The sequence below is a fragment of the Tursiops truncatus genome, chromosome 11, assembly GCF_011762595.2.
Source record: "Tursiops truncatus isolate mTurTru1 chromosome 11, mTurTru1.mat.Y, whole genome shotgun sequence".
NCBI lineage: Eukaryota > Metazoa > Chordata > Mammalia > Artiodactyla > Delphinidae > Tursiops > Tursiops truncatus.
The window spans coordinates 26952867-26975841 of record NC_047044.1 but is presented as its reverse complement, the minus strand read 5'-3'; the positions used below and the strand labels follow the sequence as shown (position 1 = coordinate 26975841).

The 22975-nt window shown below is 40.9% G+C and overlaps 1 long non-coding RNA gene across 1 annotated transcript in view; it reads right to left on the bottom strand.

The window, feature by feature from the left end:
* Nucleotides 1–18017, bottom strand: part of LOC141275760 (uncharacterized) — a 154225-nt gene extending 136208 nt beyond the window's left edge. The window contains exon 1 of the long non-coding RNA XR_012324048.1: nucleotides 17901–18017. This is a non-coding gene — a long non-coding RNA (uncharacterized lncRNA). The remainder of the gene's footprint in view (nucleotides 1–17900) is intronic.
* Between the last annotated feature and the right edge of the window lie 4958 nt (nucleotides 18018–22975).

Here is a 22975-nt window from a genome sequence, read left to right as displayed (position 1 = left end):
CTAGAATAAATCTCCCAGCCTCTGACTACTGAGAACTAGACATCCTCCAAGACCAGACACCAATACCACTTCTGTAGCAACTTCCCATGTCCCTTGCAGTCAGAACTAATAAAAACTCTAAAACCTTATATAATCAATCTTGTTTAATGCCTGTCTTGTCCACCAAGCTGACCCCAGAGCAACTACCAAAATACCTAGTACATAATGAAATGAAAAAAGATACGAAATAATACCCTTTAGGAAACTATTGACCAGACATTCACAAGCTGTTCTGCCTTTCCCCACTACCTAAATTCCATGAGGGTAGGAATCTTAACTGTCCTGCTTATTAGTCAGGGACTGGCGTTACTAGGAGGTGCTAAATAAATATTGGTTGAATAAATGAATGAGTTTTAATGAGTGAGTGAATGAATGAGGAACCAAGACAGGGATATTCTTCATAAAGAGGGGCCATCTGTTATCTTATTCCAGCTGATCTCATTCCCTCAGAGGGGTAGAGGGAGATTTCAAAATTACCTAACCCCAAATTTCAATAATTAGGTTGTGTCCCAAGATCAAAAGTAGAGTTATGTATCATGATGTCACATGTAGCATACACAGCATTATTGATAACAAACTATGAGGATTGTTGAAGGAACAGATCTATTTTTTCTTTGTTTCCTTTAGACAATTTTAAATCATCTTTTTTTTCTGGGAGCAAAGCTTCCAGTTGTCTGTATCATTTCTCTCCTAATTTTCCCCATGCCATTAGGATCATCCGTTATGTAACATTTAAGGATTTCATCTATCTTGGTGACAATAGTGTCCTCTGGATCAGCAAGACACAATGACCTCAGTAATACTAAAAGCTCAGGTTCAGAACATAAACCCCAGCCAGGAATGGGGTTTATACAGAGGTCAGGGAGTAACTAAACCAATGTCACTAGCCAGTTGTTTTTACTGCCCATTGTAGACATGGGTGTTAACCCTCCCGTAGACCTGAGAGATGTCAAGAAGGTAACCTGAATGTCCCTCTGTCTACATCTCACTCATCTTGTTTACTTACAGAGTGTTCATGATGACTAAGACTTTGGAATCACAGGTACTAATTCTAGAAAGTATCATAGAGATAGTTTAATCCAGGGGTTGCAAACCCAAAGGTCTATGGTGGCCAGATGGGTTATTTTATTGAAAGAAGATAACTAGGTGGGGCCTGGGGAGAACAGCAAAGAATAGGCTCATCTGAAGACAAGAGCAGATACTCAGCTCAAGCTGGCTGTTGCCAACTGGTGTCTAAGGCCCAAAGTCCTGATCTTCTGGGTTTTCCCCCAAAAAAAGATGACTTCAGATTTTCATGAGCTATCTCTCAAAAAAAAATTTAATTGTGGTAAAATATACATATAAAATTTACCATCTTAACGATTTTTAAGTGTACAGTTCAGTAGTATTAAGTACATTCATGTTGTGCAGCCAGTCTACAAAACTTTCATCTTGCAAAACTAAAACTGTACACATTAAACAGCTTACCATTCCCTATTTCTCCCAGCCCCTGGCAACCACCATTCTATTGGGTTGGCCAGACAGTGCCTTCAGTTTTTAAGTAAAAATAAAAGACACATTTTTCATTTTCACCAAGAACTTTATTGAACAACGTATTCACCCTTTTCTTCCACTACCTTCTGCCATTTTTGGGGTAACTTCATAATTCCATTTTCTGAAAACTTTTTACCTTTTTGAGCAAAGAACTGTTCCAGGTGCCTTTTACAGTCTTCCAGGGAATTGAAATTTTTTCCATTCAAAGAATTTTGTAAAGACCGAAATAAATGGAAATCTTAAGGTGCAATGCCTGGTGAATACAGCGGATGAATCAGAACTTCCCAGCCAAGCTGTAACAGTTTTTGCCTGGTTATCAAAGAAACAGGTGGTCTTGCATTATCCTGATGGAAGATTATGTGTTTTCTATTGACTAATTCCAGACACTTTTCGTTGAGTGCTGCTTTCAGTTGGTCTAATTGGGAGCAGTACTTGTTGGAATTAATCGTTAGGTTTTCCGGAAGGAGCTCATAATAGAGGACTCCCCTCCAATCCCTATCATATACATAACATCACCTTCTTTGGATGAAGACCAGCTTTGCTGTTGTTGGTGGTGGTTTATTTTGCTTGCCCCACAATCTCTTCCGTTCCGCATTATTGTACAGTGTCCACTTTTCATCGCCTGTCACAATTTCTTTTAAAAATTGAACGTTTTCATTACATTTAAGCAGAGAATCGCTTGTAGAAATACGGTCAAGAAAGTTTTTTCCGCTTAAATTACGTGGAACCCAAACATCAAAGCAATTAACATAACCAAGCTGGGGAAAATGATTTTCAGTGCTTGATTTGGACATTTTGAGCAGGTCAGCTATCTCCCACATGGTATAACGTTGATTGTTCTCACCACCAACAGTGCACAAAGGTTCCAATTTCTCCATATCCTCACCAACACTTGTTATTTTCTGTTCTTTAGGTATACCTAATGGGTATGCAGTAGTTATCTCATCATTGTGGTTTTGATATTCGTTTCTCTAATAGTGGTTTTGAGCACCTTTTCATATGCTTGTTGGCCATCTGTATGTCTTTAGAGAATTGTTTACTCAGGTCCTTTGCCCATTTTTTTATCAGATTATTTTATTGTTGTTGAGTCAACTGTTAAATGATAGACACTAATTCAAATTTTGTAAATTAAAAAAAAAAACTACTACACAGACAAAACACATGCTTTCAAGCAATATATGGCCCAGAGACCTCCATTCACTGACCTAATATACGTCCAACACGCTCATCCTGCAGACAAGGAAACCAAAACCTAGATCATAAAGTCAACATGCCCACGGTTGCATGTGGCTGTCTGGTGTCTGAGACAGAACTAGACCTGAGGTCCTCCAACTCAGGCCTTTGGGACATTTCTTAGAACACTCACCAGAGCCAAAACCTCTGATTTGTAAGAGGTTCCCACTTGCTAAAAATTCATGACTCGACTCAGTGATTTGTGGGAGAAATTGCAAAAAGCAATAACTCAAAATGTTCTCCCCCCAACTCAAAAAAAGATAAATATGAGGTGATGGATGTGTTAATTAACTACATGGGAGGAATCCTTTCACAGTGTTTATGTATATCAAATCATCATGATGAACACTCAATATCTTACTTTTTTTGTCAATTAAGCCTCACTAAAGTTGGAAAATAAAAGGCAATAACTCAAGGCAAAGTCAGGCTGAATGGAACTTTCTCTGCCCACAGCCGCCTCCTTCCTTCTCTAGAGGTAGCAACAGAGGTCTGGAAATCCATTCATCCTCAGTTAACAATGGACAAAGGGGAGCCTGTCTGGTGTGTTAGTCATTGATTGGAGGTCCCCGACTTCTAGCTACACTCAGTCTCTATCCCAGAAGTGACTTCTCTTTATTGCTATTTCTGAACTGGAATGCGACCCTCCAGCTAGGCAGGGCTGAGGGCATGTGGGGGACACGAGTGGATATTAGAACTATAACACTGCTGGAGTCTGACATGTGGATTCCCAAGAGAACGCATGGCAATGAGAACTTGGAAAAGGTTGTTATGGAGGGAGGAAAAACGAGGAGTATTCTTATTTTATTTTTTTTTATTTATTTATTTATTTTGCGGTACGCGGGCCTCTCCCTGTCGTGGTGTCTCCCATTGTGGAGCACAGGCTCCGGATGCGCAGGCTCAGCGGCCATGGCTCACAGGCCCAGCCGCTCCGCGGCATGTGGGATCTTCCCACATCGGAGCATGAACCCGTGTCCGCTGCATCGGCAGGCGGACTCTCAACCACTGCGCCACCAGGGAAGCCCGAGGAGTATTCGTAAAAAGAAATGGCGAAGATGTGAAGATGTCCCACCTAGAAAAAGGTTTGGCCTTTCTTTTTCTGGGTCAGACCCATGACTTGCTGGTTATGGAATAATGGAGTGTTTCAGCCCCTAACTTACTGTGTGTCCTGAAGCAAAATTCTGTACTCCTTCTGAAACAGGAGGGAAAGGGGTAGGGCACAACCTTTGAAAAAATGACATAGCCTGAGGACATAACAAAGATGGTGGGTGAGTCAACTTCCACTAAGACCTTGAGCCTCATTATACACTCACTGTAACACATTAGCAAGCTAAATGACACACCCACAGGCACCATGACAGTTCCAAGGCCCACCATAAAAGGTCAAAAAGTGGGCAGTGGCCCAATTCCTGGAAATCCCTCCCCTTCCTGAAATAGCTGGAATACTCCTCCAACTCATTAGCCTATGAAATTACCCACCCCTATAAAAACTGACAACCCCATACCCTGGTGCCTTTCTCACCTTCTGAGATGGCTCACACGCTGTCTGTGGAGTGTGTTTCTCTCTAAATAAATCCACTTCTTACCTATCACTTTGTCTCTCACTGAATTCTTTCTGCAATGAGACATCAAGAACCTGAGCTTCATTAAGTCCTGAGACGAGGTGTGTGATCTCAGTTAAAAGAACATGGGTTCAAAATATCGTATATTAACGCATATAGGTGGAACCTAGAAAAATGGTACAGATGAACCGGTTTGCAGGGCAGAAAAAGAGACACAGATGTAGAGAACAAACGTATGGACACCAAGGGGGGAAAGGGAGAGGGGGCGGTGGTGGGATGAATTGGGAGATTGGGATTGACATGTATACACTAATATGTATAAAATAGATAACTAATAAGAACCTGCTGTATAAAAAAAATAATTAATTAATTTTTTTAAAAAAAGAACATGGTTCAAGTCCCAATCTGGGTTGCACAGTTTCACTTCTACTTGTCTTTTCATAACATTGGAGAAAAGTGACATAGCTGCAGAATTTTCTGTCATGCTAATTGTGGCATTTAGTCACACTAAAAGGACATAAATTACATATCCATGCCATCCTGACTTGCCTGGTGTCCCCTGCTCCACTAGCCTCTTGACCAACTTCAGCTGCTTTTGGTGGTTCAGGAATTGAGGGTTTGAGGAATTAGAGCAGAGGCAGTAGCGACTGTAAAACACCGGGAGACCTCATTCAAACTCACATGTTCCTAGAGACCGGCTTGAAATTGCTCGTCACATGGAGCAAACGACCAGCCAACAACTCCAAGCTTTGTGTTAGATGTTGCTGTAGAATTGCTACTTGCCAATTCCGTTGTGATAAGGGCCTGGGGTGGTGCAGAAGAAAGTTTTGAAAAAGCACTTGGGAGATCCTCAGACAAAACTGCTCACTATACCAATAGTCTGCTACCAGTTGTATTACCCACTATCTAGGGTTGAGTATTGATGATTTCCCAGCACAACCATCATTCAAGTCAATCTGAATGATGCCCTTTTATTACCAGGGTTGGAGCTGGCCTTGCTCAGTCTCCTGCTTCCTTAACCATCCACTTTTCTCCCTGGAATAAGCTCAAGAGAGTATGTTTGACAAGTGTTTGCCATAGCCAGTAAATGGTCCAACATGGAGCACAACTTATTAGAAAGGTGTGCCCAGGTTTGCAAGTGTTTTACACTGTTGATATGTCATCAGGATTCAGCCAGAAATGAGATTTTATTATAATCTCGATCAGGGCAAAGGCCACGGCTCACTCATTTTTGTATTCTCAGAACAGAGCACAGGGCCTGACCCCTAGTTAACTTCTAATCATCATGCAGTTCCTTTACTCATTCAAACACTGACTGAGCACACAAGGTGTACAAAACATGGTCCCAGGAACCGGGCGGGAAGGACAACAAAGCTCAAGACAAGTTAGGCCTCTGCCCTAAGAATGCTTACAAGCTTGACAAGCTTCACCTCCTGTAGGAAACTTCCCTGTCCCCACCATCTGAAGACTCAGTGCTGATCCAAAAGAAAGCACTTACTACAGGGCACTATAATTACCTGTATGGATTTCTTGAGTACAGGACTATGAATTATTCATTTTTGTAACCCCAGTGCCTAAAACAGAGCTTGGTACTCAGAAGGTGCTCCACAGATGTTTGTAATGACTGAACCCATACTTCCCCTCTGACTTCCACTAAGAGACTCATGTCCTAGAATGCCCAATGTTGCTCTCTTGGTTTGTCCCTCATGCCAACCACCTGCTCGATAATTGCCCACTTACTGACCTGGCTGCACCACTAGACTGTAAGTTCTCCAAGAGCAAAGGCCACACCTTATTTATGTTGTATCCTAACATCCAGCAATAGTAGGCAGACCATAAATATTTGCTAGATCGTTGAACAAATAAGTTGAATTATAAATAAAAATGAAAGATGCTTAGATATACAAATGATTTGCAATTATAGATATAATGATAGTTCTGAAGAGTGATATAAGATTATTCTGACATCTGTGATCTTTTGTTAGAGTGATGGTGGTGGTACTCTTAACTTACAGCAAAACCCTACCAGAGAGATACTGAAATCTGTCAACAGTTGCACCATGATAGTTTTCATTCACAGCTCATGCAGTGAAAACACTTCAACCCATTTTTACTTAACCAACTCATTGGATTGATATAGATCTCCATTTCCTCTCTAAAACAAACTGAAAGGGTACAGCTGGAAGGGTCATTTGTGTGTCTGCTTCTGCTCCCACCAGCTGAGCTGTATGATTTCTAAGACTCAGTTGACTTTGTTCCCACTCACATTTATGTCCATTGTAATTGCTATTATACTTTTCAATTCAATTCAATATTGTAGAAGCTGATGAAATAGGAATGCAAAACAAGAGTTGTTATTTTACAGAAATGAACTTGAATGTATTAGGAAAGGTTGATAAGATAAATCATTAAAAATACTTTCAGATTAGGGGTGAGCTAGTAAACTCTGAAAGTTTGGGGGGAGAAAAATCTACTAAGATTCTACACTCAAAACTGGAAAATGTGCATAATACATTATGGAAAGAGTTTGTGCAAAAAAGACAACATAGAACTTGAATCAGCCCACCCATGCTGAAAGAAAACCTTAGTTTTGAGGCCTAAACCAAAACTAGACAAATGAATCTACCTTATGTGTTGTGAGTTGTATAAAAACATTTAAGGCTTGTAGGTATCATATCCTTTATGATTATCAACTTTTACAGTTTTTTCATTTTTTTTTAAATTTACTGATTGCTGGTCTACAGATCTGGAGAGATTTTCTACTGTATGTTGGATCATTCAGAGGCTCCATCTAAAAATAGTAACTCACCGGGAAGATCCCGTAATCCCATCCTCCTGGCCTCCTGCCCTAATGACTAGAGTAATATAGGATGGTTCTGGTCACATGTCCATCTTACCATTTTCTCTAACACCCTGATTAAGATAGGAGAATCTAACCAATTGTAAGTCATTTACATGTCTGTTTCCACATCTCTCTATTTTTTTTCACTCTAACATTATACTGAAAACGAGAAACAATTTTCTTGAACAGAAGCTCTCTCTAGAGAAAAGGAAAATGGGTAACTGACTTTTGTTGAGTTCTGCCTTCTGAGAGCAGGTTCTTTTCACATCCAATCTCATAATCTCATGTAATCTTCACAGACACTCTGGGAGTTTGAGCTCATGGGCCTCATTTTATAGATGAGGAAACTGAGGTCCTGAGAGTTTAAGCAAGGTCACACAGCCAGTACTAGAGAAGTGGCATGTGATCCACTGTGAACCAATATACTTCCCCAGACACCAAATTACCTCTCATGACTTGCCCCAGATCTGACATCCTTTTTTTTTTCTTCATAAATAAAGCAGTATTGTGGCTATATATTGTATTTCTTCCCTCAAAGCTCCAGCCACTTCAAGGGGATTTTTTGGTTTCATTATCCATATATGTCCAAGCTGAGTATCTCCTTTGCCCTCCTCCAACCTGGATGGGGCTGCCTAGGCCCTGTGGAAAGTTCCTGTGCCCTATGTTATGTTCCAGCTCTTCTAGAAATTCTTCAGGCTACCCTCCACCCATCCACTTTCAACTCTCTCTCTCTGCTATAAGTTGAATTCTGTCTCCCCAAAAGATATTGAAGTCCTATGAATGTGACCTTGCTTTGAAATACAGTCTATGCAGATGATCAGGTTAAAATGAAGGCATTAGGGTGGGCCCTAATCCAATACGACTGGTGTCCTTATAAAAAGGGGATATTTGAACACAGACGCAAACAGAGAGAAGACAATGTGAAGACACAGGGAGGATGCCATCTACAAGCCAAGGAGCACCTGAGGATATCAGAAGCTAAGAGGGAGGCTTGAAACTGTCCTTCCTCATAACCTTTAAAAGAAGCTAATCCTGCCAACCTCTAGAACCATGAGACAATAAATTTTTGTTCTTTAAGCCACCCAGCGTCATTGCAGGCCCAGGCTTCTAACACATTCTCTCGTTCTCTCTCTCTCTCTCTCTCTCTCTCTGTCTCTCTCTCTCTCTCTCTCTCTCATCTGGTTTCCATAGATTCCCTGGGCCAGGGTTTGGTTTCTCACAGAGATAAGGCCTCCCACTCTCCCTGCCTTGCAGAACAGTCCCCCAGGGACACCTGCTCCTCCCCACCAACAACGCAAGCTCCCAGCACACCAAGATCAAACCCTGGTCCAGTTACCCAGGCCCCCAGTTGGGAAGGGGGGTTCCAAGGGAAGGGAGATTGGACAGCAGTAGAATAGTCACCTCTTTTTTCATTTTGATTTGCTTGTCAACTAAATAGGATTATAATGCAAGGCAGACACCACTGTAGAATGCCCTTTTCTCACACACCTAATATCTTCTAGTTTGTGTCCTTTATTATTATCACATGGTCAGACTCCAACAAAGCCTTTCCCTGAAATCACCAGGAGAATCACAAAATTAAAAGCTGCAAAGCACTCATCAAGTTTCTGTCACAAAATTCTTTGGTGTCATCTTGACCAAATCTCTCCAACATTCTAACTGAAGTTGGGAGTGAGACATTAATCATTGTCACCACAATGCATCATATTGGGTTTTAGTATTTAATCATTTTTCATTTGAAAGATGCCTGAAGGTGGGTGGTTTTAATGCATGTTTTAAACACATCAGAAATTCCCATCCTTAGTTGTTTCAAACGGGACCACATATAGTTCTAGTCTATTCAGGTAACAAATATTAATCAAGTACCTACAAAGTGGCAGGCACTGTTTTAGTCACAGTGGCAAACAAGATAAAGCCCCTGCCCTCCTAGAGCTTATTATAGTCTAATATCAGAGATAGGCAATAAACAAAAATATATAAAATTGGATCTCAGGTCATGATAAGTACTACGGGGGAAAATAAAGCTACAATTATTTGTTCAATATCAGTCTTCCCTTTAGGTTATAACTTTCATTAGGACAGTGGCCATGTCTGTCTCAGTGCTAGCTCATAGTATGCATTTTTATTTATTTATTTTTGGCTGTGTTGGGTCTTTGTTGCCGCATGCAGGCTTTCTCTAGCTGCAGTGAGCAGGGGCTACTCTTCATTGCGGTGTGCAGGCTTCTCATTGCGGTGGCTTCTCTTGTTGTGGAGATGGGCTCTAGGCAAACGGGCTTCAGTAGCTGCAGCACACAGGCTCAGTAGTTGTGGCACATGGGCTTAGTTGCTCCATGGCATGTGGGATCTTCCTGGACCAGGGATCGAACCCATGTCTCCTGAATTAGCAGGCAAACTCTTAACCATAGAATGCATTTGATAAGGGTTGTTGAATGGATGAATAATGGATGGATGGATGGACGGACGGACAGATGAAGCAATGGATAGATGGAACTCGACACGCATTTTGGGCTCCTAAGAAGCCATGTATATCCTACACTGAAAATTCATTGGTTCAGATACACATTTTGTGAGCCCCCATTGTGTGCCAGAAACAGGCTAGACACTGAGAATGAAGATGGATAAGATAACGTCTTTCCTGGGACTTCCCTGATGGTCCAGTGGTTAAGAATCCACCTTCCAGTGCAGGGGATGCGGGTTCGATCCCTGGTTGGGGAACTAAGATCCCACATGCCGTGGGACAACTAAGCCCATGCGCCACAACTACTGAACCTGTGCGCTGCAACTAGAGCCCGCACGCTGCACCTACTGAGCCCGCACGCTCTGGAGCCCGCATGCCACAACCAGAGAAGCCTGCACGCTGCAACAAAGAGCCTGCGTGCCACAACGAAGACCCAGCGCAGCCAAAAAAATTTAAAAAAATAACATCCTTTCCTTCAGGGAGCTCACACATAGACTTCTAAAAGTACAAGGACCTTGTCATGGAGGTATATATGTGGTACTCTCTGCTTCTTTGGGGGAGATGGGGGAGAGTTAGAGGGGATGGTGGTACAAGAAAGGGGTCCCAAAGGAAGTGAAACTTGAACTGAATCTCAAAGAGACTGCCAGGTCCAGAAAAGGCATTCTGGGCAGAGGGACCAGCATGGGCAGAAGCTGGAGACAGGAAAGTCTAGGGACACCAAGGCCATCTTTTGTTAAAACAGGAACACAGGGAGGAATGATGGAGGCTGGAAAATGAGGCAGAAGCCAAATGTTGATTGCCTCCTCTGCATATGTCAGCTCTTTCATTGCAGAAATCCCATGACCTTATCAGACGGGTTCTAAAGGTCAGCAAAGCTAAAGGATTGGGGATATTGAAGTAGTTAAATGAGTAGTTGCCTAGAAACCTTGTTTGGCACAAAAGCATCTTGTTTTCCCTCACGCTGCTTTGTTTCCATGCTGGGCTATCAGATTCTGCATCTTCCTGTGTCTGAAAACCATAGTCCGTCCTCTGGGCAGGCCTAGGTGAGGCCACTCAAGTGGTCCGTTTGTCTGACTGCAAACCTACTAATCCCGGATTCAAATCTGCTCTGTTCCCCACGCACTGCACCTCACTGACCCAAACCTGCTCTGCTGGTTTAGGCTGGTCTCCTCCATAAAGGAGAAATGTTTAGACACTGGTGGGGAAGGAGTGCTCTGCTGGTCTTGGGGAGCTGCCTGCAGGGAAATGCAACCTATCCTAAGGTCAGGTCACTTTTTACCTTACATTTACAAAGGGAAAGAGCATCTTAGTGATTCTATTTACTTGAGAACCCCCAAATTTAATGGTGCCCCAGTATGTATAATCATGTTCATTTTTCCCTGCAGAAAACATGGAAATTAGAGGAAATACAAAGAATAAAGTTAAAATTACAGTAAATCAATCTCTTAGAATCATTGTTGATGTTCTGGAGTATTTCCTTGTAGCCTTTGTTTTTATGAACACACACACACACACACATACACATCAAAATTCATCTATTTAGTTCCTACCACAGTGTCTGAAACATCTATGCGCTAATAAATGTTCAGTGAATAAATGAATGAATATCATTTCATTTTTACACATTTGTAATGATACATACAGTATGGAATTTTGCTTATAATAAGTGTATTTTTTATGCCATTGTGAAAGCATTTTTTATGACTGCACAAATACTATTGTGTGAAATAATGCTGACTGTCTAATGCATAACCCTACATTTACATCTCTGAAGATTTCCTTAAACTAGATTCCTAGCTGTGAAAGAGAATAAACATTTTTGAGTTCCTCGGTCATTCAGTGTTGATGAACTTTCCAGGATGAATTCCAGGTTGAAGTGATTCTTCACATGGAAACCCAAGTAGTCCTCTGAGAACTCTCTGGCAGCCTGTATGCAGCTGCTTCCCATATGCTGGGTGACGGACCCTCTTTCGTGGGCCTTGGCCCCATAATTTCTCAGACCCCAGATAGCCTCACTTGTCCAGCATCCTTGAGCCATCCCCAGGCTGGACCTTGTTGGATTAAGCTCCAGGTCAATTGCTCTGGTCCTCCACAAAGGATCAAGGGAGCTGGTCCTCAGTATGGCATTCCATTTAGTTTTCACTTTGGCATTGTCTTTACTGATTTCCTGCTCTTTAACCATATCTATGCTGAATGATTTCTGTGTCACAAAGCTATTGCTTTTCTTTTTCCATCCTGTGTGCAGTTTGAGGTGAGGATTTAAAAGGGTGACTATGTCCCCATTTAGAACAACATAACTTGTACTAAAAAATATCATTTGACTGATATTCTGTGCCTTTGGTGACACCATGATATATGCCATTCCAACTGTATTCTTCAAACATGCATGTTACTGTGTTATAGGCTGGAAAGAATCTTTTTAAAGATTAAATCTCTGCGTTACAGAATTCAGATTCACCACTCTGACATCTTTACCTAAAGGTCATTTCCCAGGAAGCCTTTCCTGACTATCTTATTTACATTTGTAACCCCCTTCTTCCTCTGCTTAATTCTTTTCACAGCATATCACGTCTCACCTACTATATGTCTTACTTATTTGTCTTAACTGATTGTGTCACCCCACTGAAACAAAACCATGACAAAGCATTCATTCATTATTTAGCAAATACCTCCAGGTGTCTAGAATTGTGATAAGCATGGAATGAAGTCCACACACACACAAAAAAAGGAGATTACAATTGAATTAGAAACATCAAACAGTTAAGCAAATATATAAAGCAGGCTGTAATTTTAAAATACTAAACTAATGAGGCAGGACAAAGTAGATGTGCTTTGGAGGAAGTGAAGAAAACAGACTGTGAAGTAAGAGTAAAAACTGGTAAGAAGTAGATGAGGTTTAAAGGCAGGTTGGAACTTGAGGGAGGAATTTAAGGTAGAAACATTTGACTCATCCTGTAAACAGTGCAGATTTCTGAGCAGGATAGTGGCATGATGAAAACGGTTTATAAAGATGACTAGTGGGCAAAGAGCAAAACTAAAAAACCACGATGAGAGGACAGATGAAAGGAAACTAACTGGACAGGTCAGTGGGACCTGAGATGCGGAGGGACTAAAAGAAGGTGATAAATGAGAAAGGACGGAGGAAAGCACTGCAGAGGTATAGCTAAGAACACCAAGTCAAAATATGTCAGCCTCCAATCAGGCAATTCTCAAAATAAAATGTCAAGATCATCCACCATTAAAAAGGACCTCGCTAGTGGGCTGTAGGAGACTCTGAGGTTGGCTGCCTGAATGTGGAGGAGAGGGTGGGAGATAAAGACAGCTGGGGTATTCTATGCAAAGTTAAACCAATTTAAAGAGCCCACATAAAGAGGAATACAAATGAGAAGAGGGAAAAAAATGTGAATTGCTATTTTAGATAAATCCCATATGGGTTATGCTCTTAATTTACTTAAAGCAGATGGCTGGACACAGGACTGTTTAATTTATTACTGTCCTGCCATTCAGAGCCAGAGCCTTCCTTAGGTTCCTAAGCAACTATGATGGGAAATGTCAGATTGCATGAAATTTCCTGATTAGACCATGTGACCCAAGCACATCACACTGAAAATAATTCGAATACTCAAAATCGCTTATCCTAGACGCCAGCTGCCAGTTCTTTTCCCACGGCAGATGGATGGGTGGGCCTCCCTGTCTTTGCAGGCCGTATGGTGGGAGTTCTAGGAATAAGACAGACCAAAATAAAAAGTGGGAGAGGATTTGGAAGAAAGCTTGGGAATCTGGTATTTCAGATTCTCTCTCGTGGTACTATGTACATCCCCAAATTCTCTATAAGGGAAGGAAAGTAGCAAAGCATTTAAAAAGAAGCATTTAAACTTCTCTGGCAATTAAGCAGCCTCTGAGTCAGCAAACTCATCTACTAACCAGAGTAACATTTGCGATAACATCGGAGGATTGAAAAAGTATGGGAAGAATCAGGAGCTAGGCTGGTTTATGATGTGATGAAGAAAGCACAATAATATAACAAAAGCAATAAATTAACATTTTTTGAGGAGGAGTCACTATGTGCTGGGCCCTGTAGGAATTATTATTACCCCCATTGTACAGATGAGAAAACTGAGGATTCCTAGAGGATTGATTAAGTTAGGTCACAGAGCTAGTAAGTGACATGATTACAGACCAGTCCCATGGATCTGTCAGAGTGTAAGTAATTGGTTGGTGAGAAAAGGTGAAGAGCAACAAGCTGCTAATGCCAGAATTAGAGCATGACAGGTGCCTCCCTGTGGCACTTCTTATGAGCAGAGCACAGAGATAAGGCTGACAGAAGTGACTGTTTAGTGCAGAAGGGAGCATTTGCCAAATGCAGTGTGGTATCCTACCTTGGATATCAGAACAGAAAAAAGACATTACTGAAATATGAGAAAGTCTGGGGTTTACTTAATAGTCATGTACCAATGTTGGTTTCTTTGTGGTTATAAATGTACCATAATAAGTGAGATGCAGGTAAGGGATACAGGGGAACTCTGTACCATCTTGCAACCTTCCTGTAAATCTGAAATTATCCTAAAATAAAAAGGTTATTTTAAACTTTTTAGAAAGAAAAGAGTATTTGTGACAGGTTCACAAACATTCTTCAGAGTAGTATCATTTAAAATGGAAATACATTTCTGTGGCTGGTCATATTTCTCAGCAGACAAGATTATTACTAATGATAATCACAATGACTAACATTATTGAGCATTTATTATTCCAGCCTCCATCCAAAGGATGCCACACACATGCCTGCATGTCATATTCAAGACAACACTTATAAATTAAGAAGGTGTTATTATTAACCCAATTTACAGTTGAGAAAAGCTCTTAGGATAGTGCCTGGAATTTCTGGTAGGCACTATTTTTTTTTATTATTATCATAGAGGTTAAGAAAATGGGCCAGTTTGTGAGCAACAGAGTATCAATTCAAACTAAACCCTAAAAGGCTTCCATTTACTAACTCTATGGCTTGGGCAAGTTTGAAAATCAAAAGAAAATTAATAACAGGGAGTGGATTTTAAAATGTGTTGAGACTTGCATCATAACAACTTAAGTTTACAAACAGACAGTTAATTGTCTATTAAGAATTCAAAATCAATGAGTTAAATTTAATTGAATAATTTGAAGATACCCAGGCTGTATAGTACTATACTGAGGTCAATAAAAAGGAGCTGAAAATTATCTTTCTCAAGAACCCTGGGATACACCTCTAGGTATGAGAACCAAGTAAGAGCAAGCAGAGACAGTAAGCAGACGGTCAGCCCCCAGGATCAATGGGAGCCACTAGGAAAAGTGTTTCCAGATCTCCCTTGGGGGGTCAAATGACTACAGCTCACTGGACCAGGCAGATACCCCTGATGAGAAGTATTTCCTTACGAGGGGAAGCTGGCAGGCCAAATTATGAAGACAGCTTTCCGATGACTGATGTGAAAATGACCGTGGGGAGAAGCGGGAAGGCTGGTCAGCAGCCCTTGCTCATCCACGTTCAGTTTAACCCCACACACCTTCATTTAGCATTCTCTTAGTGTTGGGGATGATGCTAAGCTCTGGGAAGGATACAAAGGTGAAAAAAATAAAACAGTGCCTAACCTCCTGAGTTTACATCTAGCAGTGTATTTCACCAGAAGAAAACCCAGCAACCACGCGGTACAGGGAATACCCTGAATTTCAGTCTTCGCTCTGTGCCTGGTCCAAGTTGTAGGCTTTGTTTGGACCTCAGTAAGAATAATGGCAAAAAATATTTGCTGGGGAAGATTGTTGTGAGGATGGAAAATGAGGTAAGTGTCTATAACAATGTCTGACGCAGAAAGTGAAGAGGAGTCCATCATAAATCCATGTTGCTTTCCTTTATTTACCCCCAGCAAGAAAGAGAAATCTCTTACTCACACCCCCAGTCACCCACATCTTCATTTCAAATTAGACTGTGACCTCAACTGTTAGAGCAAAAGGGAGGTCACAGAGACAAGATAAGAGGCCAAATTTTTGGCTTCAGACACTACAGGAGCCCAAGTCCGAAGAGTATAAAGACGACTTGGGAGGATTTCAAGAATGGACTTTAGAACCTCACCACATTATTGTTACCCACCTGCCCCCAACCTAGGCACAAAGATAGGGGTGCTGAAATACACACCACACTTGTTGACAGAAAGCTGCTTAGAACCTGAAAAAGTAGATGCCCTTTTCTAATCCATCGGCCCAGATCTGGAGCCGCTTCTAATTTGCACAACAAATAGGCCAGCAGCAGCCTTGCTCTTCCCCACCCCCATACCTGCCTAAAATGTGACACCCTTGCACTTCTCAATCCAAAACAGGTTGAGAAAACAACAAAATTCTAAGCCTGGAGTCATATAACTTATTCTTTTATTCAACAAGTATTTATTCAGCCCCTACTGTGTGCTCTGGAACATCTACTCCCTGGAGCCCCTGGGCTGCCTTTAATCTCTGTTCCACCCCTGCTGGCCCTGTAAGCCTCTAGTTTATAATCTATTTACTGTTTCTTAGCCAACGTCCACTTCCTGACAAGCAGGTCTGCCATCCTTTTCCTCCAGAATAGAATATTGTTCTACACTCCCCTGTCCCCCAGGGTTTACCTCTTCCTTCATGGCTTAATTCGAAGCCCTTAATCCCTTCATTGTTCAGCTCCTCTTACTTCTCTTCCCCGTATTCTATCACCAATATCTGATCTCAACTCCCCACACAACAGCCCCCAGATAGAACAAAGGGGACTGAAAGAATGTAACTCATTTGCCTGTGGTTACCCAACTCATGAGTAGTCCAACCCAACAAATTCTGTAAAAATAGTAATGGTAATGATAATAGCTAGCACTTGAGAGTGAGATTAGGGACAGGTCAAAATTGTTCGTAGAGATAAAGTCTAAGGACTGACCATGGGAGTAAGCACCGTAAGGTAGGGTCAGGGCAAGGTCATTAGAGGAGGAGAATCCAAAAAAAAACACCAAAAACCAAGACCAGATATTGAAAAAATAACCCATGAGGGTAAAACAATCATCACAAAGTATGACAGGAGTAGTGTGGGAAAGAGGCATCTGGAGCTATAACCTTAAGGAATGAGGGTGTATGTTGGAAGAAGGATGTGGTAAAAGACTACAAGGTGGGATATAGTCTGATGACTTGAGAGTCAGAGCTGGTAAGGAGAGCTGAGGATGGGGTTGGAAAATGGTCTGGAAGCAGTGATGAGGATACGTCAGGTCTTAATCTGTTTAGGCCACTATAACAAAAATGCCATAGTTTGGGTGGCTTATAGACAACCAAAATTTATTTCTCACAGTTCAAGAGGCTGAAAGTCCAAGATCAAGGCACCAGAAAATTTGGTATATGGTGAAAACTAGCTTCCAGGTTCATAGATGGCTATCTTCTCCTGTGTCCTCATAAGATGGAAGGGGAAGAGGCAGCTCTCTGTGGTCTCTTTTATAAGGGCACTAATCTCATTCATAAGGGCTCCACCCTCATGACCTAATCACCTCCAAGGCCCCACTTCCTAATAACATCACATTGGGGGTTAGGTTTTAACATACTAATTTGGGGGTGGTCACATTCAGTCCACGGTATGCACCCCGCTTGTAGGCCCATAGTACAAATGAAATGGAGCAGGACCCTATGGTCCTCCCCGCCCCTTCGGTGTCCTCTGCCTGCCTTTTGTCTGTGGAAAAACTTTAGCCAAAGAATAAGTTTAATCAGAGAAATAAGAAAATGCAGAAGCAAAGAAAAGCAGTCCAACAAGACTAAATAATAACAGTTTAGTCACTGAGCATAGTCAATGACCCTTAGTTCCGTCTCAAGGGCTATAGATAATATTCTAAGCCATATCCTGTGAGCTGTCTTATAGATACTGAAACCCCCACCAGGTGGAAGAAGTTAACTACATGATGACCAGACCTGTAGCCATGACATAAGCTGCCACAATTCCAAGAATCTGCCTCAAAGAAATGGAGACAAACCCACCCTGGAACTGAAGATTAACTGTACTCAAAACAAAACAAAACAAAATCAAGACCACTGATAACCAATTTCAAGATGACTGTCAGAGCTGACTGTGCTGTTTCTGCATGCAGCCCCCTCTCTCCATCTATAAATGGTCTTGCCCACTGATTGTCAGTGGGGGGGAGTCAGCCTTTGGACAGGGGTCTGCCCTCCCCCTCAGTTGCCAGCATCCACAATAAAGCAAAATTTCCTTTCCACCAACCTTGCCTCTTTATTGGCTTTTGAGCGGTGAGCAGCCGGACCCCATTTTCAGTTACCCAAGGAGTGTTGGAGAGAAAATGGCCAACACCTGCAGAAGAACCAGTGTCCAGGCAAGAACCATGTCTCCAGTGTAGCAAGAAGGTGAAGAGAACATTCAGAGAAGTGAGGTATAGAGGGGATATTGTGAGGTCACTGTGGAAGGGTTTCAAAAGTTGGGGAGGAGTGAGATACAGAGTCAGAAAAGGGACATATGAGGCCATGTGGCGATCAGAGTCCAAAGGTTGAGAGATGATTTGGGAGACCAGGGCTGACATAAATGGAGAGGAATGCAAGATGGGATTAGCGCAGGACACCAGGTCTGATAGCAGTGACACAGCTGTGGGTTGGGGGCCAGCCAGTGAGGGTTGGCCAGGAACACTCCGAGCTCTTGCCCATTGCAAATTCATAATCTATTGGGGGAGACCCAAAGATAGTGAGAGAACAATGCACCGCAGATTACCTTTGGAATTCAAAGACTATGGAAGCCTATAGGAAGGTCACCCAACTCAAAACTCATACAGAGAAGGCCAAGGAAAATGAGAGAGAGGGGGAAAGAGAGAGAGAGAGAATAGAAATAGAATTCCATAAAATTACCACCACTACTAGGAAATAATTGAGATGCTTCTCCTATAGCAATGAGTCTTTGTGCTACACTTAATCTTAGCCAAAAGGCCAAGAAGCTATGAAATGAGTCTTTGTACAAATGAGTCATAAACTGAAAAAGTTGTGCAGTTTATATTCACATTATTTGAATAGTCTTTGATCTTGTCAGAGTGAAATTTATTGCCTTTGGCTAGAGAACTTTGCAAGATTTACACAGCAAAGGGTGAGTATAATATTATCTTTAATATAAGTTGTAAAATTCTGAATAGATATAGAGATTTTCTGAGAGTAAAAAATAGGAAACATTTTAAAAGCTAAGAGTCTAATACATCCCTATCTCTCTATTACCTGAAATGTCTAAAATTACCTCTGGTATTTAGGGTGATGGGTACAGAGAAAGAATTAAATTGATGGAACTTTCCCCAACTCCCCTATCTAAATTAGCCGTACTCTTTCTTTTCTTTTTTTTTTTTTAAACATCTTTATTGGAGTATAATTGCTTTACAATGGTGTGTTAGTTTCTGCTGTACAACAAAGTGAATCTGCTATATGTATACATATATCCCCATATCTCCTCCTCCTTGCATCTCCCTCCCACCCTCCCTATCCCACCCTCCTAGGTGGTCACAAAGCACCGAGCTGATCTCCTTGTGCTATGTGGCTGCTTCCCACTCGCTAGCTATTTTACATTTGGTAGTGTTAGCCGTACTCTTTCTATGGCAACATTTGTTGAGTGCTTAAATGTACCTCATGTAATCCTCATAACCTCTTTTCCATTTTTATTACAAAAAATTCAATGCTTAGAAAGATAAAATAACTTGCCAGTGTCCCACAGCTAGTGAACAGCTAAAGCAAATTCACAACTGTCTGTTAAAACCACTGCCTCTTCCCTTACACCATGATGCAGTCACATTTTCAAGATTTTTTAATTGCAAAAAGCTATTCATGTTGTCCACACTAGTCAGTAATCCACTTACCTCTTTCAGTAGTTTCAAGGAAAAATGTTATTGATTAGATCCAAGAAGTTTTTATATGGTTGTTAATACCTAAAGCAGAATAAAATATAATGGGGAGAATCTCCCTCTCAGGAACTCTGCAGATTACAGGCTAGTTTAGCGAAATGAATCTGGTTGTGTTCAGTAGAAGGAATACATCAGAGACAGGCTGACAAGGCTGGCCAGCAAGAAAACTCTAATGGGGACACTCATCACACCATAACTAGAGAGTTGGTGTTGAAAATAGGCTTAGTCTACAAGGCATCCTCATTTAAAAAAACAGATAAAAAAAGCATCTGTCGACCCATAAAGATGGACTACTATTCTAACGTAGAACATTTACTCATCCTAAAATAAATCTAAGAGATTATGTTTTACAAACACAAAAAGGTTCAATCGGGTGACTGGAGACAACAATATATCAATCTCCAGCAGCATCTATGAAATTCAGACAAAAAGTTTGCACAGCCCTAATGCATGTCAGATAAACCCCAGGGTTTTGTGCAACACAGTTTAAACACCTATTTAAAATTATTTATTAGTACCCTTGGCATGGTTGTCCTATCTGTTATTTAAACAATTCCCTCTATGGGGGCATTCGGTTAGTTTCTATTTTTCTCCAATGTAAACAATGCTGTAATCAATACCCTTGTACATATATTTTGGCATAATTCTTTGATTGTTTCCTTAGAATAAATTCCTAGAAGTGCTGGGTCAAAGCACAGACACAGTTTTGAAGCTTTTGATAGATATTGCCAAAATGTCCTCCAGATATTCAAATACAACATTAAGATTTCTAGTTCAATGAAAGTTTCTAGCATTCTTCTCAGAGTAACTAAGAGCAAAAGGAAGAGATCAGATCCAGAATCCTGGGTTTGAGTCCTGTGTTTACCATTTGTTAGCTGTGTGACCTTAGTCATTACTTAACCCTTCTGTTTCTGTTTCTTTATCTATAAATTGGGTATAATAGCAGTACTCAACTCATAGAGTTGCTTTAAGAATTAAATAAATCAATGTCTGTTAAGACCTTAGGACCAGGCATAGTAAGCCTTACATTAAGTGTTCACTATTATAATCATCCTTGGTTCTTATACTTTGGACTTCAAAACCAATTTTAAAAAAAGAATTAAGGGAATCAATATGAGTTTGCCTTCTTTTTCTACTTTTCCCAAATAAAAACATTTTTTAAAAACCTAGTACATAAGCAGCACTTCATAGAAAAAATTATATTTTAATAACACTAAAAACTTAAGAAGAACATAATATCAGAATACATGACTTTTATTCTTATATTTAGCTTTAAGAGAAATTTTTTATATTATACTTATTTTTCTCATTTCTCCATGGAGCAGTGAATATGTTATTTGTTCACGTGTTTGAGAACAACTGGACAGCCATATTTTCCAAAACCCTTACACTTTTTTTTTTTAGCAAAATCCTTACATTTTTATTTTTACTAATTAATAATTAAAGGTTTTAAACTTTTTTAAAAAAATGAATCATAGAATTTGGACAGTAGCTTTTGTGAACTAGGCAAATAAAAGATAATAGAATCATAAAGTCAGCTTACTGACTTTGCAAGATGCAAATAATAGAGGAAAAAGAAACATTCTTTTATATGGCTCTGAAAGAAAATAAAAGTGTAGCTAAAACCCATTCTTTGGCCAGGAAGCTTGACGCCCCTACTTTTATTCTGACAGAGGAATCCCTATGAAGTTGTTGAAATAGAAATGAAATTCCTGAGCACCTAAAAGCCAAATCATTTGTGGAAGAGCCACGTGTTGAATTAACTCCAAGCAAGACCTGAAGAGGAACACAGAAACATTTAGGGAAACCACATGAACTAATGGCAGAGACAATGATCACTGATCACTCCATACATAATTGTCTCCATCTTGAAAACAATTTGTTTTGCATGAATGATGCTACTGCATGATTTGCTGACCAGTTTTCCAAGTCACTCGATAATTGTCAGGCACATATTTAACAAAGAGCTAATAGTAACGACTAGCATTTGATGAGCGTTCACTGGTGCCTTGCACTATGCCTGGCCTCCTCTCCTTTTATCATCACAGCCATTCTGTGACAAGGGAGTATTGTTCTAATTTCTATTTTAAAGACGGCGGAACTCAGACCTGGAGACATTAGTAACTTGGCTCAAAGGTTACACAGGTGGAACCAAACCAGTCCAGCTGACTCCATGATCTTACTCTTTCTTTTTTTTAAAAAAAATTATCTATTTATTTATTGGCTGCATTGGGTCTGTTTCTGCGCGTGGGTTTTCTCTAGTTGCTGACAGCGGGGGTTACTCTTCGTTGCAGTGCACGGGCTTCTCATTGTGGTGGCTTCTCTTGTTGCAGAGCATGGGCTCTAGGCACGCGGGCTTCAGTAGTTGTGGCGCACGCGGGCTTTAGGGCACGGGCTCAGTAGTTGTGGTGTATAGGCTTAGTTGCTCCGAGGCATGTGGGACCTTCTTGGACCAGGGATCAAACCTGTGTCCCCTGCATTGGCAGGTGAATTCTTAACTACTGGAGGGACCAGGGAAGTCCCTCCATAATCTTACTCTTAACCAATGTGTCACATCACCATTCTAGACCCTATTTTGTCATTTTTAAATGTTAAGGGGAAATACAATACTTCCACCTCACAAGAAAAGAAAACATGCACTAGTCATCATTAACAAGTACCCTGGAAATGACCTGAACTACAGGGAATCTTCCATCACAGGCCAGGCTCCCTACTTACTCCATTACCTTTGCAGATCCCAGCCTTGGCTTTCTCAGCTCTTTTTTTGAAATGAGTGATGTCTGAAGTTCTATCAAACAAGGAATTCATGGGGGTAAATGATTCACTAGATTTTTTTCTTTCCTTAAATTCAAAGTTGGCTTCTAGTTAACACTTTAGATGGGGGATAGTGTGGGAAAGGAAGAAGACGCTAAGAGTCTTAATTATTATTTTAGAAGATTGGCAGTTGCTTCATTTCTTTTATTAGTTATACATATAGTAAGGCCATCAGACCCAATCAAAAAAATGCGCAGAAGACCTAAAAAGACATTTCTCCAAAGAAGACACACAGATGGCCAATAAGCACATGAAAAGATGCTCAACATGACTAATTATTAGAGAAACGCAAATCAAAACTACAATGAGGTACCACCTCACACTGGTCAGAATGGCCATCATTAAAAAGTTTACAAATAACAAATGCCAGAGAGGGTGTGGAGAAAAGGGAACCCTCCTACACTGCTGGAATGTAAACTGGTACAGCCACTATGGAGAACATTATGGAGGTTCCTTAAAAAACTAAAACTAGAGTTGCCATATGATCCAGCAATCCCACTTCTGGGCATATATCCAGAGAAAACTCTAATTCGAAAAGATACATGCACCCCAATGTTCATAGCAGCACTATTTACAATAGCCAAGACATGGGAACAAC